Raw genomic sequence first — 12938 nt, forward strand, 5'->3', positions numbered from 1 at the left:
CTTTTCTTTCCTGAGGGGACCTCCCTCTTGTGAAGGGGAAGAATGGATCCCATCATCCTGGCCAGCTGCTTTAACATCTTCTTCCCAGGAAGTGCAAGAGATTGTTTCTTATGTAGTATTTTTGTAAGCAAATGTAAGGTGATTTTAGGAAAGCGGGGTTGGGGTGGGGGGCGGGAAGAATTTTAAAAGACTTAAGGTAAACATGTGCTTATAAAATCCCCGAGTCCACAATTTGAAGGAAATAAGAATGATATTTGGAGGAAGGGTAAAATAAATGGTAACTTGATTGAGAATACTTCGGTGGTAGCCTGGGGAGAAATAATGGCTAATGTGTTTAAAGTGCAAAGAATTTGGAATGTTCTCATATGATTGGTAGCAACAATGATTTCCAGCCTGGCACTATGCCATTAGGGGTGAACTAGATCACCTCCCCTCGCAACTAATATATGCTTAAACATATAAACCACATGTGATATCATAGTAAAATGAGGCTTCCTGCTTCTTGCAGCTGAACAAGATAACAGCTGCTCTATACCTAAGTGAGTATCAAGACATCATTGTGACCTAGAACCCGTTAGAGGATGTGGCTATTGTGACCCCAATAGCAAAGTCTCTGAGGAATGGACAACTAAAAACTCAAGGGCTAGGGGGAAAGCTGCAGCCTGAGGGGAGAACAGCACATGCGTCACGGAAAGTTGCAGGGCAACTCTCCTGAAGGAAGTTTCTGAGGAAACTCTGAATTGTGTTCTCTGGAAAGGGTCAGTTTTGAAATCCGCCAGGCTCACAGAGCACCAAGTGTCCAAGGAAAAAACAAATCACATAACTTTCCCACCCTCCTATTTCTTTCTGTCTCTCCTTCTACCTCCACATTTCTTCCATTTAGAAACCGGAAGGAAAACTATCAACACTGTCTAACATTGAGGGAAGAAGGAGGAAAGATCAGTTTTCCCTTATTTGAGTTCTGCATGCTGTCAGTCTCAAAAGTTTGAATATTATCTGGGACCAGACATTTTTAATTACTTGAGATTTTGGGGTGTGTATGTGATTTCTGTTACCTAAGAGTAATCAGAAAAATTTTTATCCAGTCATCCAGATAGGAACAATACCCAATGAACAGATTTAGAGAGACTGTGCGAGACTAAATAAAATTGCTTTTGCAATTATACTTTGTGAAAATTTACTCTTCAATGTATCAGTCAATTTACTAACTTTAATCTTAATATCCCTATAGAAAACACAGTTAACATAAAGTTACCTAATTGGGAAAAAAAATTAAGGAAATCAAACTGACTCCTAAAGGAAAAGCATATGATTTAAACTATTGTTTCTATTCATTAAAATAATGATCAATCATTGGCATGTAATCAAACACTGCATATTTGTTATTTTACAAAATGAGGAAATATATACAGCCAAAAGAAAAAGAAAGAAAAATAACTGTATTCTACCTTCCAGATGATAACTACTATTAACACTTTGGATTATATCTTTGGAAGTGTTTCATAGATGGGATCCTCTGTGATTTTTTTTCCCCACTGACAAAGTATCCAATTTCCATTTCAATAAATATATAATTTCTCGATTTTAAGGGTGCTATTATAGCCCACTGTTATTAACCACTTTTCCCCCTCACTTTTCCACTCATTTTCCCCTACTTTTCCCCCCACTCATTTTTAGGACTAACTCCTAGGAATAGAACTGGAAGTTCACCATATAAACTTTATTTATGCAAAATTATAATATATATATAATATATATTAATATATTATATTATGTATATATAATATATATAAATATATTTAATATATTATATATTATATTATATAATATATTATATATTATAATATATTATATATATTATATAATTATGTATTATAATATATAATATATTATAAATATTATACTAATTTCCACTTCATCCTTAGCAATGTATCAAAGTAATTTTAATCTTCACCTATCTGAGAGTTGAAAAATAGTACTTTCTAACTGTATTAGCTTCCTAGGGCTGCCATAGCAAAGTACCACAAACAGAGGGCTTAAAAAAAATTTAGCATCTCACAGTTCTAGAGGCTAGAAGTCTACATGCCAGCAGGATTATGCTCCCTCTGAAATGTGTAAGAGAGAATCTTTCCTTACCCCTTCCTGGCTTCTACTGGCAGGCAGCAGTCTTTATTGTTCCTTGGCTTAAAGTCACTCCCATCTCTGCCCCTGTTGTTACATAGTATTCCCCTGTGTCTGTGTTCAAACCTCTCTCTTGTTACGAGGACACCAGTCGCATTGATTAGGGCCCACTCTAATAACCTCCCCTTAACTTTTGCATCTGCAAAAACCCTATTTCTAAATAGGGTCACATTCACAGGTACTAGAAGTTAGCACTTCAACATATTTTTCTAGGAGACACAATTAAACCTATTGTATTGCTCTTATCTAGATTTCTGTGATTACTAGTAAATAATTTTCTATATTTTATTTAAAACTTTTTCATGTTTGGGGCACCTGGGTGGCTCAGTCAGTTAAGCATCCCACTGCGGCTCACATCATGATCTCAAGGGTTCATGAGTTTGAGCCCTGCATCCAGCTCTGTGCTGACAGCTCAGAGCCTGGAGCCTGCTTCAGATTCTGTGTCTCCCTCTCTCTCTTCTGCTCCCCCTGCTCTGTCTCTGTGCTTTCTCAAAAATAAAATAAAACATTAAAAAAAATTTAAACTTTTTCATGCTTAATCCTTTGTCCATTGTTCTAGTAGATACACAGGTGTCAAAAATTTACTGGTAATGTCTTAATATATAAGACATGTTCGTTCTTTTATAGCATGTATGTTGCACATGTTTTCTAATGTCATATGCCCTTCCATTTTCCTTACCCTTTTTTTTTTAACTACATATAAGTTTAAAATGCTTATTTAATCAAATTTATCAACATTTTCCTCAGTGGGTTCTGACATTAGGGATTAAAAAACAATCCATCCCAAAGTATTACACTGATAATTGAGTATATTTTCTTCTAGTACATTTGTGATTTCATTTCACTAAGTATTTCACTTTTAGTCTATCTGGAATTTATTCATGGAAAGATGTTTATATATATAAAGTTAGAACTTCAGAAAATATATAATATTATAAGAAAGGATAATTATGTTAAAGTCTAATCAGCCAAACATTACTACAGAAACAAGCCTGTGGTCTGACCAAATCAGATTTATTGACCCAGAGTGAGAGACAGCACCCAGAGAAACCATGAAATGCTACCCTCCACAACAGGAAGGAGAAAAATGTCTTTTGTGAGCTTTGTATCCCCACAGAAGTATGCTCAAGGCAAAATAAGGGGCTCAGGGATCACTTCTGTATTGGTTAGTGTTTCTGAGCTGGGATTGAAAAAGCTGAGTTAACTGAGGTTTGGGTGCTGTCAACCAGACAAAGATGGCTTAGCAATTGTGTATCCCCAGTAAGAGATGGGTGTATCAAAATGGTCTGGGGGCATCATTAGTAAACAACAACAACAACAACAACAACAACAAAAACCAAACCAACAACAACAAAAAAACCTAGTTACTCAAAGAGGGCATCGTTTTGGTATTTATAGTTGCTCTATCGCCTTAAAAGAAACAGTGGTTCCTATCAACTTTGGAGCAGATTTATCAGTATCGTACTCATATCCTGATGAGTGGCAGGGCCGGTTTTTCCTTTTCTTATCCAAGCTGATTTTTCACTATTCCAGTCCCAGAAAAGTTTTTAGTTTTTCAGTGTATTTGTTATATATTTAATATACATATTTATATATCACACATATTTATTTTATAATCCACTGGGAAATGAATCATTAATCACATTTTCACATATACTTGCCTATTTCTATTCATTTTTTTTATTCCAACAAACTTTCTGATGATAGTGGCTCCAGAATTATGTTGTTTTGATTATGGCTCATATTGATTCTTATTTTAATGATATTCTAATCTTGAGTTATAATAGTAACACTGTACTATAAGAGTATAGTATAATACTAATATTGCAAAACAGGCTTAGTTAAGATTAACTTCAACTATGAGTAGAGGAACCCCAAATAACTGGTTTTCCACTATGTCAGACAGCAGGCTTCTTGTTTTTATTACTCAATTGTGGATAGCCTTAACTTGGTGGTCCTGGATAGGAGCAACCATGCTTCTAGCTGCAGGATGGGGAAAGGAAGAAAGATTGAGGAAGGGATGAAGATGAAGAAGTGAAGAACACATATACACAGTTTCTTAAGGAAGACTTGGGAAGCTGCTACAACACATCGCTGCTTCAATTTCATTGGCCAGAGAGGTCACAACCCACTTGCATGGGAGGCAGACAAATATAGTCTTTATTCTGGGCTACTAGAAGATGAGCCAAAACGTCCATTACCATGAAAGAAGGGGACAGTAGACATGAGAGCAACTGGCAGTTCCTACTGTAATGTGCCCAGTGTGTCTTCAATTCTTTTATTTATTCCTTTTGCTGATATCAAAGTTATTCTTTCTTATAGAATTATGTATCAATAATCGTTCTCTAAGTTTTATTACAGAAAGTAACTGACCCTAGAATTCCCTCTACACCCATGGTCTTGCTCCATACAGGAAAGCAGCATCTTTGAATATTTCATTTTTAAACCATTTTTCAAAACAATAGGTTTATACTTCCTTTTTAAAAATGTTTACTATGGATGATAAGAATTTAGCTTTTTTACCACTTCTCTCCCTCATCCACATTTTACCCATCCATCCAGAATACAATTGGTTTAGATTCTTAGATCAGCATTCTGTTTTTAATGTAATTATGGTGAAATGTTAAAAGCTGAGCCTTATAGTATAAAATTACTTCATTATTTTATACCGTTATACCTTCTCCCAATTAATAGTGGTTGCTTTTTTGTTTTGTTTTGTTTGCTTGGTTTTCCAATCCATCTCTACCTCAGCCATTCTCTCAACAACATTATCTTAGACTTCTACATAAGTCTCAGCTGAAATCTGTACTGGTTTATTGCTAGTATACATCTCTTACCCTGTACTTCCCTTCACTGTCCTCATGATGATTCAATCTGCTTCTCTCCTGTGTACAACCCTCTGATTCCTGGTTCCAGGTTCCTCATTCTTGGTTCAATCCCACTTTTTGATGCAGTAACTGTTTCAATAGTTCACTGAGATTGTTGACTGGAGAGGGAAGTTTTTTAGAATTTTCCCTTTTAAAAATATGATACAAACTTATTCTTTATTTCATGTTTAAAAATATATGTTGAAAATCTTGATATCTAAAGCACACGATTTCTAGACTTGTTATATGCTATGAACTCCTTATAAATGTCTTAATTTGATGCAAACATCTTGGAGAATCAAAGTTTTTGTCTTCTCTAAAATCCTGAAATACAATTTTAAAATACCTTGACCTGAATCTACTTTTTAAAACTTTGTATATAAACACTTCCAGTCTTTTTTGTGTGATGGAATCAGGCCTCTATTTTGGCACTTTTATGTCTAAGGTAGAGAGGGTCCCATCTCTCTGAAGAGGTATCTCTTAGGTTCAGGAAAGTGCTTTGTTGCATTTATGTGACACTATTGGTCAAAAAACAAACAAACAAAAAAAAAACCAAGAAAACAAACAACAACAACAAAACCAAAAAGCAAAAAACAAAACAAAACAAAACAAAAACTAAGATAAAAGCCTATCATTGACAGTCTTTCTATTTGGGTTAGCCATGAGTTTGATCTTTTCCTGCCACAACACCTGAGAGGGTCCTGGTATGGGTCCTTGGAAGGACAAGGAGCTACACTGGAGAGCCCTTGTCCCTCCCATGGGGAGTGCCTTTCCATGTACTAAGATTGCAGAGATTGCCATTTCTTACACCTCATAAGAGCACATGCTTTATCTGAAAGAAGAGCTAGAATTCAGCTGGCTATTCCACCTATAGTCTACCTATAGTCCACCTATAGTCTACCTAGCAATATTTAAAGTTTCTGATACATTAGTATTTTTCATTTGCTTTAGCAACTTGCTTCAACTAACTTTGTTTAATACCCCCACCACCACCCTTTGACAGTTGCAGTGATTTACTGGAGGAAATTTTTAGAAACTTTCTCTTCTTGGAGCCCCATTTATCTCTTCAATATTCCTTCACATTCTAAGGACAAAATGATAACATTTGAGCACTAAATTAGAGTTTAATCATTTCGATTTGAAATTTTGGAGAGATAACATGGAACTATTTTAGGAACTAACAGAATGATGACAGTTTCTTTCCTATTTCACCAAAATTAGTTATTAGGATCCAGGGTTTAGGACAAAAATTTGTCAAGTACCAGATATTCTGGAGAGAGCAAAATTAGGAAGGATGAAAGTCACTTCAAATTTTATTAGAAGACAGTCAAAGTGGCGATGCTACTTCATCTGTCATCCAAGAGCTTCCTAACCCATCTATATATGCTGAAAACTACATAGGAAGGAGAGAGATTTGAGAGGCAGGGAATAACCCAAGTCCTGAGACAATGGCTATATTCAGGGGAAAGGTCTACAGAGAGTCAAAAGGGAGGGAATCCCTCTATAAAGCAATCTAATTACAGAGGTTGGGAATGCCAGTAGAGCAAGAAATCTGGGATTTCATTCCCTAACAGAATACTTCTGGCAACAGCAAATTTGCTGATCTTATTTGAGCTAAAAAGAAAGTATAGGACAGAGAAGAGCTCAACCATGGAGCAGCCTGCACTTCCATCACTTGGCATGGCAAGTTTGTGGCTCAAGTAGATACAACAAAAGTTAGCCAGACTTGTGCACATCCTAGGATCCCCATCCAAAGTGACTGCCTGCTGGAAGAATAACTTCAGTAACAAGCAGCTATGGGGACCCTGCTAGGGTATATATTAAAAAGGGGCAGTGGAAAAATCTTATCAGCAATAAGGATGCCCCCATAACACATCTGAAGAACTCAACTGTGCCTTCCATGAAAGTGATAGCATTTGTGTGTCTTCCAGCAAGAGAACATTAATGGTCAGTCAGGGTTCTCCAGAGGAACAGCAATAACCAAGAAAACACCACAACACCAACTAAAAAAGAAACACCTGTGCCTTTCCATCTTTCTTATTCCCTCCTTCCAGGCTCCAGCCCCCCAAAAGATGTTAATCCAGAAGTAAGTGAGAAGACGAATGAAAAAGTAGACTGTGCTTCCCCACAACTTCAAGACAAAGTCCAGGAAATTTATAGATGGCACTAGAAGGTTTGGGAGTCTGACTAAAGTTTGGCCAAGCAAAGAATCTTTGTCATCTTCAAGGTTTTGTTTTTTTGTATTTTGGTTTTTTTCTGTGTGTTTTGTTTTGTTGCTTGTTGCATCATAGATGTAAAAAAAAAAAAGCTATTATTACATACTGCTTCTATCATTCCTCCCAGTTGTGAAGGCTCCAGGACAGAGGTCCTCCAGGAGTCATAAAGGGCAGTTTAGATAAAGGGGTGAGTAAAGGTTTTGTCGTTATTACAGAAAAGTGGCAGATCACCCTTAATATCTGATATGACTTACATTTAAAGTGGTGACCCTTGATCTTGAAGGTATATGACATGTTATAATAATTTTGCTAAGGCATCCCCTAGGTGGGGAGTGAACCTACTTCATTTTTGGTATTTTTATGTTAATGTAATTAAAAAAATCCAATGTATCTAAACAAACAAAAAAAATAACCAGTTCATCCATTTCTCCACCCTTTTACCCTGTGGCTATGGCAACCACCAATCTGTTCTCTGTATCTATGAGCTTAGATGTATGTATGTATGCAGATAGATAGATAGATAGATAGATAGATAGATTCCACATATAAGGCAGAACATACAGTATTTATCTTTGTCTGACTTATTTCACTTAGTATAATGCTTCCAAGTTTCACCAATGTTGTCAAAAATTGCAAGATTTTATTTTTTATGGCTCAATAGTATTCTACTATATACATATAGGCCATAATTTCTTTATTCATTCACTCATTGATGGATACTTATTTTCTACCTGTAAACTTCCTTGTAAAATGCATTTTAGCAGGAACCTCTCCTAATACATACATCCTCAATTTGTGATCACACTTGATATCTGATTGTAGTCCTCATCCTCTACATTCCCCCAACTGATGTCCTATCCCTTTGGCCTACTGTCATCAAGAATCCTATTAGGTTGGTTAAACCAAAATTCCTCCTCCTGGTCTCTGATGTTCCCTTGTAGGAAGTTTTCATCCACTAAATTCCCACTTTCCCTTGCTATGTTGAGTCCAATCACTCTCTTTCACTGCAAAATTCCATTGTAGTGGACCCTAGTTCTATTCCAACCATCATGAATAAAAGTTGCCTCCTGTGTTTTAACAAATGTCCTTGAATATTTTTTTTAAGATAGATAAGTACTCATTTCTATTACCACACAATATTTCTAACTTATGCTTGGGTTACTACATGAAAATTTTCAGTGAATTAACAAAACCATGTTAAATAAAAACATTGAATCAATTGTTCAATAGAAATCAAGTGAAATCTATAAGTAAAATTTCTAACAACAAAGAAGCAAAGATAAACAATTTCTCCTCAAGGTATAATATATCCAGAGACGACCAGTACTAGGGCAGTCAAGTTAGACCTAGCATAATCACATGAATAAACAGCTCATGACTATAGATGGCCTTGGTTCCAGCCAATAGTCTGTGTTCCCTTGGTCAGGTGTTCCTTCTGCTTTAGCTCCCAAACACCAAGACCCACTTTGAGAAATGCCATGAAGTTTCAATATGTTCTCTCAGGTTATGTGTACAGGAGGAAAATATCATAGAGTCCAACCTCCTTCCCTTGGTCATGACAGATCACTTGACCTCTGCATGAGCATTTTGCAAATTATCCATCTGTGGTTGAAAAGCTTTTGCTACCAGAATGTTTTTCCTTATATTGAGCTGATATCAGATGCCCTCCTAACTTCTTTCTCTTGGCTCTAGTTCTGCCTTTTGGAGGAACACAGACTAGGTCAAATGCCTTTTCTGTGTGTTAACAATGCAAATGGACTGTAATTTTCCTAAATCAGCTCTTCAGGATAAACATCTCAGGTTTTTAGGACCATCTCATTATCCAGATCTCTGGGACTCCCTTTCTCACTCCTTTGTCAACATTACACTTCAAAGTGTGTCACCTGGAATAGTACATAAAGCCACCTGACTAACTCAGTGCTTCTCATTTCTTCCTTTGGTCTGGTCACTGTTCTTCTAGAAATAAAGCCTAAAATTTCATCATCTTTTATACTACAACAATTTAAAACAAAACACTAGATCAGTGGCTTTCAAACCAGCCTGCATATTAAAATCATCTGGAGGAGGTTTTAAAAAATACTGATGCTCATGTCCTGACCAAATAAACCCAACTCTCTGGGGAAAGGCCCAGGTACAGGTATGTTTAAGTGCCTCAGTGACTCTGATGTGTAACCAAATGAGTTTAGCTTTTAAATGCAGTTTGTCTCAACCTATCTGTAAATGCATTTTTTATTTGAATGTAAATACCAGACTTTTGCTTTGTTCCTACGTAATTATGCTGATAATAGGAGTCCCGGAATTTTCAAATGTAATTTTATAAAGTCAATTTTCTTTTTTATTTTTAAGTTTATTTATTCATTTTGAGAGAGAGAGTGAATGAGAGCAGGGAAGGGGCAGAGAGAAAGAGGGAGGGAGAGAGAGAGAATCCCATGCAGGCTCTGCACAGTAAGTGCAGAGTTGATGCGGGGCTCAAACTCACAAACCATGAGATCATGACCCAAGCTAAAACCAAGAGTCACAGATGCTTAACCTACTGAGCCACCCAGGTACCCCTATAAAGTCAATTTTCAACGAAGTTAGAACATTAAAATTACTATTGAAATCCATAAAATATTTAGAAAGGATTTTGAAAAGTAGAGAGATTATTTTAATTTACTATTTCTTACACTGTTAGGTTTATACATAAAATACTTTGGTTAGCACGTACTGTAAATAAAGGCATCTTAAGAGCATACTGTGAATACACTTGGATGATCACCGATAGCAAATTACATAGCACAGTAAGCATGGGATACAAGAGTGGTTTTCTAAATTCATGGTCTTTCCAAATAAAATAAGCATTAATTAAAAAAAAAGAGAGAAAGAAATCCAGGTATTCCTGGGATGAAGGGAAAGAAAATCAAATTGGATATGAGGTAGAGGTTTTAAATGGAGCTCAACTAAAAATAACTTTTTAATAATTGAAAATGATCAAAGAGTTATAGGATCTGCCTGAGATAGCCTTAGGGGACAATAAAGGAAAAGTCTGCATAGCCCAGTTGGGACAGCAACTGGAGGAAAAGATGAATCAGGCATGGCTATGTTCTTACCCTATTAGATTCAGCCAATTAATAGCAACAAATTTAGAAGAAAACAAATACAAAATGAGATAACTTTGTAAGAGAAAAGTGTACAAATAAATTTGGTTTATACTTGGAATAATGGGAGGTGAGGATGACAGATATTGATGAATTTCAAGAATGTAAAGTTGCTGATGAACAATTTTATGTTTCATGATTTTTAGAAATCAATTTTTGCTGAGCATCAAGTGAGGAAAAATAAAAAGTTACTCTCACCTGGGTTCTATGAGAAATTAAAAATCAGAATCTCTACCATTTGGCAATTACAGCTAAGTAAAGCAGATGGAGATATATATATATATATATATATATATATATATATATATATATCCAATTGTTTATAATACAAGATATAACATGAAAAGGGCCATAAGCAAGAAATAAATGCAGTGATAGAATTCAAAGTAGTGACTATTTTTAGCCAAAGAATCAAGGAGGGCTTTTTGAAAGAGACAGCATTTGAGCTGGACTTAAAAATGGACGTTGAAATTTATCAAATGCTTTTTTTAAATTTCTTTTAATGTCTATTTTTGAGAGAGAGAGAGCAAGCATAAGTGGGGGAGGGACAGAGAGAGGGAGAGACACAGAATCTGATGCAGGCTCCGAGCTGTCAGCACAGAGCCCAATGCAGGCCTCGAACTCACAAATGAGGAGATCATGACCTGAGCTGAAGTCTGGTGCTTAACTGACTGAGCTGCACAGGCATCCCTATCAAATTCTTTTAATATTCTGAGGTTTTCTTCTTTTGATCAAATTACATATTAACTTTTTTCGTAGTAAGTCATATATTCCTGTAAGAAAAAAATGCATTTAAAAATAGTATTATGTTGGATTCAACTTATATTTTGGACTTTTGCACACTTATTCATGTATATTCCAGATGACTGGTAGGTGTTTTTCTTTCTGTGTAACTCTTTATAAAATGTTATCATCAGGTTAACATAAAATGAATCATGTAGCATTCCATCCTTTTCTATATACTAGCAGAATTTACCATGGTGATCTTCAGACCCTTGGACAATATGAAAGGATTCCTCAATAAAACTCATCTGTTTTGGATTTTTTTTTTCCTCTAAGGTAACTGACAATTCTGATGGCATTTTTTGTTTTCTCCATGGCAATGAACACACCAACAGCTCTGTTGACATTTGTTACTTCTTCCAAAGTTCATTGTAGTGATATTTCCTAGAAATTGTCTATCTCACTGAAATGTTAGAATTAATTTGCATTGAGCTTGAGTTTTCTTTCCCCTTATTGTCTTAAGTCTAAAGACTTCTTTTCCATTACATGTCATTGTTTTTTCTGTAATTTTGTTTATACATACTTTTAGTTGGGTCTTCTAAAAATTTCTTGGTTTACTTATTTTTACCAGGAGGGCTGATCCCCAAGAGGACTAAAGTTGAGAGGCACAGAGGCAGGTGGGAAAGGAAAAGGAAGGTAAGAGTTTCATCAAAGGTTTCATTTTTTTTGATAGCAGTGAACAGAGGGAAAAAAAAAAGCAAAATGGGTCTTCCGTAAGATAAGAAATATTGTTTGTCACGTTACTATAATAAGGCTTTTTGAAGTACTATTTTATTAACCCCCTTAAATGACTATTGTATCTTTTCTTTTTAATTACTTTTCAAAATTTTTTAACGTTTATTTATTTTTGAGAGACAGAGCTCGAGTGGGGGGAGGGTCAGAGAGAGAAGGAGACACAGAACCTGAAGCAGGCTCCAGGCTCTGAGCTGTCACACAGAGCCCTACGTGGGGCTTGAACCCATGAACCGTGAGATCATGACCCATTGTATCTTAATGGGCAAACACATTTATCAAACTGAAGGTCTTCAAATATAGGTGGTATGGGCTAAGGCTTATACTCATCCGGAGAAAAATACACTGGAAACGGAGAAATGTGTGTGCTAACCAGGACACAGGGCTGGGAAAACTGTTTTTAAGCATTTTGTTTATCTTACTCTTCCTCGTCCTTTGTCAACTGAGGATGATACCCACCTCACCTTTATCATCCAAGGGTATTTTGTTAATAAATAAGGAAATACACAAAGTATTTCGAATCTTTATAAATGGGTGGTTAAGAGAAAACTGCAATGTTCTATTTTAAAACATATTTAAAGATAGAGGTTTCCTGGCCAATATTAGTAAATTCGCATTTCTACCAGAATATTTATCATGCGCCTTAATTTCAGTGTCTTAGATCAAATTGACCGAAATTATGGTTATTAAGCAACTGGAACCTCAGTTTGAAACCCCTCAAGGCTGCCTTGTAACTCCTCACTTAGGTAGAGGCACTTGGCAATGTTAAACATCAGACTGTCTCCATATTGAAATAAGGAAAGCCATTCGTGAGGAAGCCTCCATTATTTATTTTGTTGGCCCTCTCCTCTTCTATCAGCAAGCACGAGTACAATGAGATCCCGGAACAAATGAGCTTATTAAGATCATGGTTAGACATATCGTTTTTCAAATCACACTCTACAAGACAGATATGCTGGCAAAGCTGTAATAAATGTCAAGGCTCAAGGCATCCACCATTCTTTTCAGCAGCCCGATGGCTT

The sequence above is a fragment of the Lynx rufus genome, unplaced genomic scaffold, assembly GCF_022079265.1.
Source record: "Lynx rufus isolate CCGP_SWC_20201006 ecotype Redwood Valley unplaced genomic scaffold, mLynRuf1.p SCAF_2, whole genome shotgun sequence".
Taxonomy (NCBI): Eukaryota; Metazoa; Chordata; class Mammalia; order Carnivora; family Felidae; genus Lynx; species Lynx rufus.